The sequence below is a fragment of the Protopterus annectens genome, chromosome 6.part0, assembly GCF_019279795.1.
Source record: "Protopterus annectens isolate FY-2018-M chromosome 6.part0, PAN1.0, whole genome shotgun sequence".
In the NCBI taxonomy this organism is placed as follows: Eukaryota; Metazoa; Chordata; order Ceratodontiformes; family Protopteridae; genus Protopterus; species Protopterus annectens.
In genome coordinates, this window is record NC_056737.1 from 1,072,992,526 (window position 1) to 1,073,006,019 (window position 13,494).

General features: G+C 45.3%; 1 protein-coding gene across 3 annotated transcripts in view; it reads left to right on the forward strand.

Annotated features, from left to right (window-relative positions):
• TDP1 (tyrosyl-DNA phosphodiesterase 1) overlaps window positions 1-13,494 on the forward strand; it is a 2,057,997-nt gene that overhangs the window by 1,497,013 nt on the left and 547,490 nt on the right. The window lies entirely within an intron of this gene.

The window sequence follows — 13,494 nt, forward strand, 5'->3', positions numbered from 1 at the left end:
AGATGAGAAGTCTATGCAGTATCCTTCCTTCACCAAGAATGATGCCACAATATAGAGACAAGATGATCAGCTTTAACAATTGGCTTAATGTCTGGTGTCATTCAAAGGGGATCCAGTGTCTGTCTGCCTGGGATGACATGCTTGACAAGCCACGCTGCTTCGCAAGTGACGGCTTGCACCTGTCACCCCTGGGATTCCGGATATTGGTAAGGCTCTTGCCACCCCTATAGTGCCTTTTTTAGGCAAGGCTCAAATTCTAAACCTACCACCCTAGAAAACAAAAATGGAAGAAACTGAGGGTAATGCTGCTCAATGCCAGAAGTCTAAATCTCAAAATGCACGCACTCGAGGCCCTTCTCAGTATGGAGAACATCGATGTCTGTGCTGTAACTGAAACCTGGTTCAAGGCTCCTGAGAGCACCCCGGCACTATTAGGTTTTACCTCATATCATGCATTCCGGCCCCAAAACCCGGACCACACCACAAAAGGAGGGGGTGTATCCATATTCATAAAGGATACCCACACCTCCAGGATGGTGGCAACGCACGAAGCTTCGGAAACCATCCAGGTGCAACTAACCATAGGCAAAACTTCTCTACAAATTGTAGCATGCTACAGGCCACCCTCTCAAACTCAGGAACACCACAGCCTTCCTGAAGACACTGGAGGGTATAAATGTATCTCCAAACACCATCATATTGGGTGACTTCAACTACCCGAATATAGACTGGGAACATTACTCAAGCCCTAACTTTCTAGCCCAGTGGTTCCTGGAGTTCATAAATTCAAATGCCATGGAACAGCTAGTCACTGTTCCCACGAGAGGAGAAAATATACTAGATCTCATTATCACAAACATGGGGACAAAATGCTCCACACCGGAAGTATATCCCTCATTGGTGAGATCTGATCATAAACTAATGGCACTGGAAATGCAGATCCCGCCCCCACCCCAAACAAAAAAGACCACAGTGAAGAACTTCTCTAAAGCAAACTTCACACTACTCAAGACTGGTGTGGTATCCTTCAAGGCCCCTGAGACAGTGGAAACCACAACCCAAGCTGCGGAAGCCCTTACAAATGCCTTCTATGAACACCTCCAGGACTGCATGGATCAGGCAATCCCAAATAAAACCAAGACTCTTTCCACAAAGGGCAAACGTCCAGTCTGGTGGACCCCAGCCATTAACAAACTTTACAATAAGAGGAGAAAGCTATTACATGATAGAACAAAATCCATAAAAGGGAAGTCACCCTGATCATTATTAGTAAAAAATACGAGCACTCATAAAATCAACTAAGGCCAATTTTGAGAGAAAAATTGCCATGGATTCAAAGGACAATCATAAGGCCTTTTTCAGCTATGTTAGGAACCTGGGTGGAAACTCCCAGATATGCTCAGGATTAGTCCAAAATGATACAAAAATTACTGAACCCACAGACATTGCCAACATACTGGCAGACAGGTTCAGTGCAAACCTCAACCCCCCTCTCCCCACCCCCTTAAAGGAGAGATAACTATCCCAGTGGAGTGTAGCCTCCCAGACATCTCAAATGCGCAGGTGAAAGCTGCTCTCTCTAAAGCTAAAAACACAGCATCAATGGGACCGGATGGTGTCCCCGGCTGTGTGCTACATGAGCTAAATGAGGAATTAAACCCGCAAATAAGGCAGCTGTTTAATCTCAGCCTTACCACAGGATACGTGCCCAAGGAGTGGCGTACGGCAACTGTGGTCCCACTCCACAAAGGTGGTGCCTCTACGGACCCTGGTAATTACCGCCCCATAAGCTTAACAAGTCTAATCTGCAAAGCTATGGAGAGGATCATAATGGAGCTCATAAACAAAGATATAGGGGACTTGCAGACATTGGACCCGACCCAGTTTGGCCGTCAAGGGAAGATCATGCCTTTTGAACTTGGTCGACTTCTTGAAACAGTCACCAAGGCCATTGATCAGGGAAAGGCAGTCCATACAGCCTACCTTGACCTTGCAAAGGCTTTCGACACAATACCCCACTCGGGTATTGTAAAAAAACTTACCAGCTTAAATGTAAACCCATATGTCACAAGATGGGTTGCAAACTGCCTTAGGACAGAACCCACAGGGTTAGAGTTGCTGGCGCTATGTCAGACTCCAAGCCGGTCACAAGTGGTGTCCCACAGGGCTCGGTCCTTGGCCCCCTATTGTTTGGCATCTACTTCTCAGAAGTACAGGCCAACGTGGGAGGTCTTTGGCTGACAAAGTTTGCAGACGACTGCAAACTGGGCGCCATAGTGGAAAGTGCATCGGACACGGATATCCTTCAGAAGGGACTCACGGAAACAGATAGCTGGTGCCAGAGCCATGGCCTGAAGTTAAACGCCAAAAATGTATAGTCATACCCTTCGGGAAAAACAAGGTAACCCCAAGCTACCATATAGGTGGCAATCCACTAAGCACAGAAGAGGTTATCAGGGACCTGGGGACCCAGGTTGACAGTGGCCTTTCTTTTGACACTCACATTGCTAAAGTGGTTAGAAAGACCTTCTACATTGCCCACCTGATCATGAAGGGATTCACATCCAGATCTAGTGAGGTCATTGTTCCCCTGTACTCTTCACTTATCAGACCAATGATAGAGTACAATGCCCCATTTGGGATGTATCTTGCCCGACATCTGCAGCAATTGGAGAGACCCCAAAAGTTTCTCACCAAAAGGATAAAGGGACTCCAAAATCTGTCATATGCTGCCAGATTGAAGAAACTCCAGCTCTATTCAGTCGCATACCGTCTGCTTAGAGGTGACATGTGCCTGACATACAAGGCCATGTCCAACCCGAATTAATGGACATGCTCCACCTCAAGAAAGCCAAATCCAACAAAACCACTAGAGTAAGCGACTTAAACCTTAGCACGGATATAAATAGGAAGTGCTGGAGGGATAGATTTATCACTCAGAGACTCCCTATGCTGTGGAATAGAGTCCCTGTCCGTGTGAGGCAGAGCACCTCGCTGGCTCTGTTCAAGAGAAATCTTGACCTGTGGATGGGAGATCGTAGGTTTACCCCGGGAATCATCTCTGTGTCACTGCTGGACAGAGGCACAACAAACTAATGGGTACAGTATTTTTTCATATAAGGGGTGGCATAAGCCACAAAAATTTGGGCTAGGCTTATAAATGCCTTGGGGCAGATAGCCTAGTATAAACCTATGAACCTATGTTGTTTTCAAGGAGCCAAATTGTATCCATGACCTAAGTTATGTAAACAGCTTAATGGGTTAATGGCAAGGCAGAACAGCAATGGTGACAGAGAGTCACCCTGGAATATCCCCCTTTGAATTTTTATCTCTGGGATAATAATCTGTCCTTTATCATGGCTTAATTGCAAAGTGGTCTGCCACTGTTGCATGGTCATTGTAATGTAGTCAATCAGTGTAGAGTGTATCTTATACATTTTTAAGAACTCTTTTATCCATGAATGTGGGATACTGTCAAATGCTTTTTTATAGTCAATCCATGCCATATTTAAATTCTTCCCATTTTACATTTCTCTGGTATGACTTTATTTAACAACAAATGATTCTTTGTTCCATATGACTTTCTTTTATTGCTCTTTTGTTCTACTGCCATAATTTAGTTTTCTAAATGATTATAAACTCTGTCAGCATCAGTTCCCATGTGTAGTTTATACGTTGTTGGAAGGTAAGTTATTGGTGTGTAATTTTTAGGGTAGCTTGTAGGTTCACACTTAAGTAGGAGTATTGTTTTGCCTTTTAGCCAGGTTGGTGTCTGTTCACAGGGCGCATACAAATAATTCATGTTAAGTTGTCAATCTCGCCTTCATTCTTGCTGGATGGGTTCGGAGCCGATCCTCGGCTCCGACTCGGCACTTGCTAAGCTCGAGAGTCACTTTTACCAGCTCGAGGTAGCCCCATATCCCATGATGCAAGGCGGTAAATACCCAGATCTCGTTTGCCACTTCGCTGATGAGGTCCTCCTTTTACCAGCTCTTGGTAAGTAATTTTGTTATTCAGAATTTACTCACCCCTTCCATATATTTCTCACAGATTATTAGTATTCTGTCACTTTTAGATAGTTTTAGACAGTTTTAGAGTCTCTGACTCATAGTTTACTGTTTCCCTAGTTATTTTATTTTAGTCGGGCCTTTACTCCCCTCCATCCCTTCCTGTCAGGGTGTGTGTGTGAGTTTGTTTTCTCCCTTTTTAAGTTAAATTTCTGAGTCTGGGACTGTGTGAGTAGAGTGTTTGTGTACTTCTCACCATGTCTAAAGAACAGAGGGTCTCAGGCTTCAAGAAGTGTGATTCGTGCTGTCAGAAGATGTCTCTGACAGATGGTCACACTTCTTGTATTTATTGCCTGGGACCTCTCCACCTGCAGGACTCCTGTGCTATTTGTCACTCCTTCAGCCAGAGAGTCCTGCAGGAAAGGAGAAATAAGCTAATCTTAAGGGGCTTACTTAAACCAGAGGGCTCCTCGACCAAGTCTGCTTCGGGTCAGCCCTCTAAGACCTCCAAGGCCAAGGCTTCTGCATCTAAGCCTTCGGCTCTGGCTCCGACTCCTTTGGAGTCGAATCGCTCGGCTGGAGCCGATCTTATTTTGACTAAATCTTCGGCACCGATGGCTATCGGTGCCGATACTTTAACTGCCACATTGGTGTCAGCTCCGACCGGCTCCAATCACCATGTGTCTAAGGCTTCGGTATCGGCGCCGGCCAGCTCCGATACCATTATTTCCTTGCCTGTATCGGCTCCTGCCGGAGCCGATACATTTTTGACCAGGCTTGGAGCCAATAAGTTGTCGGCTCCATCTGGAACCGAGGGTTCTTCGGCTCCGATGGTTCCGTCGAGGAAGCGGTCCAGGTCTCCCTCTTTGGAGCCTATACTTTCGGCTCCGACCTCTCCTCTTCTTTCGGAGTGGAGCCATCGGAGCCGATCATCTAGGTCTTCCAGGCTCTCAGACCATGATTTGGAGAGAGTGGTAAGCAGATTGTTAAAATCACAGGCAGTAGCCCAAATGCTTCATAGTCCATCGCAACAGACGACTACTAGTCCACACCCTCTTCAAGTTCCTCCTTCGACTCTCCTCCAGAGCTCGGAGTCGGAGTCTATTGGAATAGTCACTGCTACGGCTGCGGGGCAGATACCATCCCTTTCTGCTCTTTCAGCTTCTACTCTTATCTCCTCCTCAAGACCTTCCTTGGAGGGATCCGGTGGTCGGGCTTCCCTGGTCTGCTCCGAGGGGGTGAGTGGCATCGGACCCTTGTCCGACCCTGCTCTTCCTCTTGGGGCTTCGGCCTTGGTGAGCTCAGCTCCGACATCTGCCTCGGAGCCTTCCTTTTCGGTGGGACCGGGAGCCCCTGTTTCTTCTGAGCGGGGTCTCTCGGATCTCCCTGGGAGGGGAGCCTTCGAGGTGATGAGGAGTGTGCTGGCTCCTGGGCTCAGTCAGCAGTCTATTCCCTTAGCTCCTCCCTCTATGGTGCCTGTAGATGTCTCTTCCCACTCTCTTGCTCCCGGACCGAGAGATCCATCGCTTCAGGTTTCCCCACTAGGAAGAACCCCCTCTTCCGAGGATTCTCCTGATCCGTCAGGAGATCCTCCGCGTAAGAGGACCTGTAAGAGGAAGCACCTAGACTCCCCTGAGTCTACAACTTCAGATACCGACTTAGATGAGTCGTAGGGGTCCCCAAGATCCCCCTCTGAGGATGTCTCTTTTTCAGACATCCTAGAACTCCTTAAACAGAGGGGAAACTGGCCCTCCATTAATCCCTCCGAGGATGAGTCGGTATACCTAGAGGCTTTTGGATCTCAACCCTCCACCTCCTGGGTGTCTCCGCCTTTTGACCCCCTCATGGAGGTGATAGCTCGGAAGGCGTGGGCATCTCCTGATTCCGTGGAACCAGTTCCCAGGAGGCCTTCTAAATTTATTACAGCCCCTTCCGAGAAACAATTTCTTACAAAAGGTGTCCCTGTTGATGCCATGGTGGTGGCGGCCGCCACCAAGAAGGAACTTGCAGATCCTTCCGTACCAGTCCATCCTCCTAACAAGGATTCTAGGACCATGGACAGGTATGGTAAGCGGATGTTTTCCTCAGCGACCTTTGCCATGCGTTCACTGAATTATTTATGTCACTTCACCAGACTTCAAAGGGACATCCTTAAAGAATTAGGTGAAGTAGTACAGGATCCTTCAGCTGCAGGGGCTCAGGAGAAGATTGCTTCTCAGCTAGGAATCCTTAACTCCATTTCCAACTCCTCCATGCGGCTAATTTCTTATGCAGCAGATGGAGCGAGTAGAGCTGCAGGCACAGGAGTGGCTCTCAGACGTCAGTCCTGGATGCGGCTCTGTAATTTTGCAGACCCCTTTAAGGCGTCCTTCACAAACTCTCCCTTCGATGGGTCAACATTGTTTGGTCCTCAGGTGAAGGATACGTTGACCAGGTGTGAGCAAGACGGCAAGACACTTTCTGCCGTAGGAGTCTGTTTTTCCACCCCTTCTAGGCCTTACCCCAAAGGACAGAAGGGGGGAAAGATGTGGTTCCGAAAATCTCAGGGAGTCACGCCGGACACACGTGGTCAGTTTACCCCTAGAGGCAGAGGGGGTAATAACAATAGACGCCACCCTAGGGGCAGAGGGGGTCCGCAGAACCAGGGCAGCAGAGAGCCCCTCTCTGACCAGCCCTTCCAGCATCCCTGAGGTGTTGCCCGACTGTCCACCCTTGGAGGCAGTCGGGGGAAGATTATCGCTGTACCCAGAAGCCTGGCTTTCCCTTTTGCAAGACAAATGGGTACAGTCGATCATATCCAAGGGTTACAAGATTCCCTTCGAGGAAAGTCCCTTCCCTCACAAAAATTCCCTTCCAGACGTTCCACCCGGTCTAAGGGAAATCGCAAAATTAGAAGTATCAAAGCTTCTACAAAAAAGGGCCATTCAGCCAGTTCCAACAGACCATTCAAAGCCCGGAATCTACTCAAGGTTCTTTTTGGTTCCCAAAAAAACGGGAGATTGGAGACCAATATTGGACCTCAGCAGACTCAACAAGTCGGTGAAAAAGACAAGATTTCGGATGGTCACACTTCAATCGATTTTGCCCTTCTTAGGCAAAGACAACTGGATGTGCTCAATAGACCTTCAGGATGCGTACTATCACATAAAAATCCACAGACGCTCCAGAAGGTTTCTCCGCTTTCGGCTGGGGTCCAGTCATTTTCAATTCAGAGCCCTGCCCTTTGGTCTCACTACAGCCCCCAGAGTGTTCACCAAATGCATGGCAGTGGTCACGGCTCACCTGAGACGTCAAGGATTCCAGGTGTTTCCGTATCTCGACGACTGGCTCCTCTCAGCCACCACCAGGCATCAACTTCTCCAAGCCAGAGATTACACCCTAAATCTCTGCACTCAGTTAGGAATTTCGGTCAACTATGAAAAATCCTCCTTACTGCCCTGCCAATCTATTTCTTTTATAGGCGCAAATTTAGACACTGCTCGGATGTCAGCAAACCTAACAAGCCAGAGAATTCTAGATATCCAAAACCACGTGCGGATCATCCTTGCCAGCAAAAAGGTGCAAGCCAGACTGGTCCTAAAAGTATTGGGCCTCATGGCAGCTGCCATTACTCTTCTTCCTTTGGCCCATTTTTACATGCGTCTCCTTCAATGGATGTTGTTCACACAATGGTCCTACCAACAACTTCCCATGCGTCACCAGATACTGGTGACACAAACTTGCAAAAAACATCTATCCTGGTGGATTTCTTCTCCCCAAGTCAATCAGGGCAGACCCTTTGTTTTCCCGGCCCCGGTAGCCACAGTCACTACGGACGCCTCCCTGATTGGGTGGGGGGGGTCATTATCAGGGCAGGATGGCTCATGGGGTGTGGCAACCGTTCGAATACCACCTGCACATAAATGTCCTAGAGATGAGAGCAGTGCTTTTAACGTTGCAAGCCCTCAATGACTTTCTTTGCAGTTCACACGGACAACATGTCCGTAGTATGGTACATCAACAAACAGGGCGGAACCAAGTCCTATCCCTTGTGTCGAGAGGCTCTCAGACTTTGGCAATGGGCGATCTCCTCTCATCGGTTTCTGGTAGCAACACATATCCCTGGGAAAACCAACATTTTAGCGGACAGATTGAGCAGAGCTATACTCATGCCTCACGAGTGGTCTCTCAAGCAATCTATAGTGGAGGAGATTTTTCAGAAGTGGGGCCGCCCATGTTGCGATCTTTTTGCTATTCCCCAAAACAGCAAATGCCCAGTCTTCTTTTCTCTCTTCCCACTTCCAGGCCATCCCCCCAGAGATGCTCTTACCCAAGATTGTCCCCAGGGACTTCTTTATGCCTTTCCTCCTTTTCCATTGATACCACAGGTACTCCAGAAAGCTACCGTTTTGAGAGCCAAAATGATTCTCATTGCCCTGTATTGGCCTCGACAAATTTGGTTTCCGTTCCTTCATCGTCATCTTTTGGTGCAGCTGTGGCATCTGGACCCAGTGCCAGATCTTCTGATACACCAATCGGGTCAGCTGCATCGGTCCATCCCTTCTCTCAACCTCACAGCTTGGTTGCTCCACTTCCTTCCTTAGCCAGGCTTCCTATGATCTCTAACCCCGTTAGAGATATCATAGTAGCTTCCCTTAAATCCTCTACTAGAAGGATTTACTCTAGCAAGTGGAAACATTTCTCCCTTTGGGCGAAATCGAGGAACATAGATCCCTTTACTGCCCCTGTTCATGCAGTTTTGGATTTTCTAGCGGAAATCTTTCACTCGGGTTCTTCATCTTCCACAGTCAACGTTCAGTTGGCTGCAATCTCGAATTTTCATGTCGGATTTGCATTATGTCCCACAAGCTTTGTAAAGCTTTTCTGAAAGGAATTTTTCTCCTGAGACCTCCTGTCAGGAGTCCCCCTCCACAATGGGACCTAAATCTAGTGCTGACATCCTTAATTCTTCCTCCCTTCGAGCCAGCTGCTTCATGTTCACTAAAGTTTCTTTCGTGGAAGACACTCTTCCTTGTCGCTATTACCTCGGCTAGGAGAGTGTCAGAACTTCATGCCCTCTCTGTTCGTCTCCCATATTTGGTCTTTCACAAGGACAGAGTATCCTTGAGAACTAATCCATCCTTTTTGCCCAAGGTTGCTTCAAAAACAAATTTAAACCAATCCATTGATCTCCCTGTATTTTTTCCTAATTATTCCAAAAGATCAGAACAAAAATTGCATTATCTAGATGTTCACCGACAACTCAGATATTATTTGGACAGAACAAAGCAATTCAGGAAGTCTGATCAGCTTTTTCTTTCTTATGCTGAAAATAAGAAAGGCCACCCTGTTTCCAAAGTGACCTTATCTAGATGGTTATCTTCCACCATTTCTGACATTTATCAACTTAGGGGCAAACAACTGTGCTCAAAACCAAAGGCACATTCCACTAGAGGCCTAGCCACTTCTACAGCTTTTCAGGCTAGGCTACCCTTAGATACTATTTGTGCAGCAGCCACTTGGGCCACTCCTCATACCTTTGTTTCTCATTACAAATTGGATTTGGCCTCCAGGAGTAGGGCCAGTTTTGGTTCCATGGTTCTCAAGAGTCTGTTCCATTGAGCCACCCAGGGTAGAGGTGCTAGGGACGCGGTCCCATCCAGCAAGAATGAAGGCGAGATTGACAACTTAACATTTAGAAGTTATGTACCTACCATAACGTTCCATGTTAGTTGTCTTCTCTCGCCTTCTTTCTTGCGACCCTCCCTCCTGTCCCCCTTGCCTGGACAGACCTTGATCTCCCTTGTCTCTGGAAGATTTTTGGACACCAGTTAGTTCTAGTTTGAATTATCTGTTTTCCCCTTACAGCCCTTTAGGCTAGTTGCTCCTCTTTCCTTAGTGGAAAGTTTTTATGCTAGGCAGTTGTCCCTCTAGGTACCAAACGAGATCTGGGTATTTACCACCTTGCATCATGGGATATGGGGCTGCCTCAAGCTGGTAAAAGTGACTCTTGAGCTTAGCAAGTGCCGAGTCGGAGCCGAGGATTGGCTCCGAACCCATCCAGCAAGAAAGAAGGTGAGAGAAGACAACTAACATGGAACGTTATGGTAGGTACATAACTTCTAATTACTCATGGCTAAATCTGCGTGCAAAAATGTTAATACTTTTAACCAAAAGTTAGGTACTGCATCTTGGCCTGCGGTTTTCCAGTTAGAGGCTTTTCTTAACTAATCTCTCTGGCTCTTACTTCATCTCATTTCATATCCTGCACCTTTAAACTTCTTATTCTTTCTTTTACTTCTATCCATTTAGCATCTTTGTTATGTTTCACAGGATCTTCATGGATACTTCTATAAAATTGATCTATTTCCTCTTTTTTGTCACTTTCAATTCCTTTTACCTTGTTTCCCAATTCTCTATAAAACTTTTTTGGGTCATCAATATATTGCTTATTTTGTACTTTTCCTTTATACCTATGTCTGTGTGTTTTAAGTTTTTCCACCTGTGCTGAAATTTTTAGTTTATTTGCAATGGTGCATGATAGATCTTGGCCTGTTCTAATACTGTGCATTCCTTTTATCACATCTATCTTTCTTAGTATTTTTGTTGATCTATTCCCACTTCTATAGTCTTCTAACAGTGACACTTCTTGTCTTAATTGCTTTATAGTTTTCTCTATTTGATACTTCCATGATGGTATTCAATTTCTCCTGTTCCTTTCCCACTCTACCCTATGTTCTTGTGGTAAAACTTCATCAGTTATTAATTTAGCACCACAGTATTATATCCTATTTACTTCTGTTATATTGCATGGATCTCTATGGACACTCCTAATTACTGCATTCATTCGTTTTATCAGACTCCTCACTTTTTGGGTTTTATTGAACTTCTGCAGTCTATTTCTCCTATTGATCTTAATATATCTATCCATGTCTATTAAATCAAGCAACTCTTCTCTTAGCTCATTTTCTTCCAAACTGAGGGCATATCCCTCGTTTTCCATTTCCTGCGGGCATTCTATAGAAAGGTCTTTAGCATCTTCCGGTGGCACCTTCTCTTCAATTTCATCCTGTGCCATCCATTGCTCTGTCATAATGGGAACTCACTGGCCTATCACTCCTCAACATTGACTGCATCAGAGTTTCCTGTTCCTTTCCTTGCTGTCTAGCTTCAAGTGAACATTTATACTGGTTTCCTGTGGAAGGCTTCAAAATATCTTGATATGACACCTGACCAATTGCTTTCTGTTCCACTGGTTTCCCCTTAATTTGGATATCTGTTGCTCTATCATGTTGTGGTACTTTCTGCATTTGATTTTCTACACTAAATCCTTCTCTTCGCAGGTACTCCATAACCTCAGTCTCTATTTCTTTAACTTCTCCATTACTAATCTCCTTTTCTACTTTTCCTCTGTCTTCTTATTTTTCGTATTGTAAAGTTTTCCATATTCAGATTCCTTTGTCTGTATTTCTCTTCAAATATCTTTGGTGCTGCTCTTTTTGTATTAGTCAGTTTTGCTTTCTGCTTTGCATAAATATTACACCATATTAAATCTCTTTTTCTTTCCCATGTCCATATTTCTTCTTCAGATGTCTCCTGATCTTCCTGTTTCTCCTAACTTTGGGAACTCACTCCATCATGTTGTGATGTAACCTGTGTTAGACCTTCTACACCAAATCCTTCACTTGGCAGGCACTCCAAAACTTCAGCTTCTATTTTTTTTTTAACTTATTCTTTACTGAACTTCTTTTCTACGTTCCATCTTTGTGATATTTTTTTTTATTGTGAAATATTTCCATATCTGTATGCATTTCTCTGTATTCCTCTTCAAATATCTTTGGGGCTGCCTTCTTTATATTGATTAATTTGGCTTTCTCCTTTGCATAAATATTGCACCATGTCAAATCTCTCTTTCTTTCCCATGTCCATATTTCTTTTTATACTTTTCAAGTATCTCTAGGTTTTGTTGTTTATATTTTCGCACTTCCTGAGATGCTTCTTTTTCCAGACAGATCAGTTTCTTGATCTGTATGCTGTTTTTCACAAATCTGTTGTATTAATTAATGCAAATTTTCATTTGAAGCTTCTGACAGTTTTTCTTGTGGAAGTATATTTCTTTCCTCTAATTTCTCTCAATTGTTTTGTATATCTTGGGTCTGGAAATTCTGGGCTTTTTACATAATAGTAACAATGTATCATTTCTTTCTTACCCTCAATAGTCCACGTTATCTTCTTTATGGCTGTTCTTTGGCTTATCAGTTTTTGTGATTTTTTTTTTGTGGACTGCTACTTCCTTCTACAACAGGGGGGCCATCCTCCCCCTGAAGCTGGCCTGGTCCCATTGTAGTAATGTTTCTATATTTTGAGGATTCTACGCTGTCATTTTTTCCAGTCCTGACACCAGTGCGCCTACCAGGATTGGGCACTTTTTTATCCTGGGTCTTGTGTACCCAGCTATCTCTCTTAATTTTTGACCTACTTCTGTCCATGATATATGCTATATAAATACAGTCTGTATATCTGTATTGTTGTCCGCATATGTCATTTGGCAAAACTTTTACACTGGATGTCCTTCCTGATGTAAACCGCCCCATTTATCTGGGCTTGGGACCGGCACGAAGAAATGTACTGGCTTGTGCATCCCCAGTGATTGTGATGGTGTGATGACAAATGTTGTTAGTGCATATGCTCTGTAAGTTGGGTGTGCGATGGATGAGAAAGAAGAATTTTGGAATGAGTTGGATGAAGTGGTGGTGAGTGTACCCAAGGGGTGAGAGAGTGGTGATTGCAACGGATTTCAGTGGGCATGTTGGTGAAGGGAACAGAGGAGATGAAGTGATGGGGTAGGTATGGTGTTAAGGAGTGGAATGCAGACGGTCAGATGGTAGTGGATTTTATGAAAATGATGGACATGGCTGTGGTGAATACGTATTTTAAGAAGAGGGAGGAGTTATAGGGTGGCGTACAAGAGCGGAGGAAGATGCACACAGGTGGATTATATCCTATGTAGGAGGGCCAGTGTGAAGGAGATTGTAAAGTGGTGGCAGGGGAAAGTGGAGTTAGGCAGCATAAGATGGTGGTCTGTAGGATGACGGTGATCAAGAAGAGGAGGAGGAGTGTGAGGGAAGCACCAAGGATCAAATGGTGGAAGTTGAAATATAGTGATTGTGAAGTGGAGTTCAGGGAAGAGTTAAGACAGGCACTGTGTGGCAGTGAAGAGTTACTGAATAGTTGGGTAACTACAGCAGAGCTGGTAGGGGAGACAGCTAAAAAGGTGCTTGGTGTGATATTTGGACAGAGGAAAGAGGGCAAGGAGACCTGGTGGTGGAGCTAGGAAGTACAGGAGAGTATACAGAAAAGAGGTTGGCGAATGCGAAGTGGGATTGTCAGAGAGATGAAGAAAGTAGACAGGAGTATAAGGAGATGAGATGTATGGTGAAGAGAGAGCGGGCGGAGGCTAAGGATAAGCCGTATGGAGAGATGTATGAAAGGTTGGACACTAAGGAGG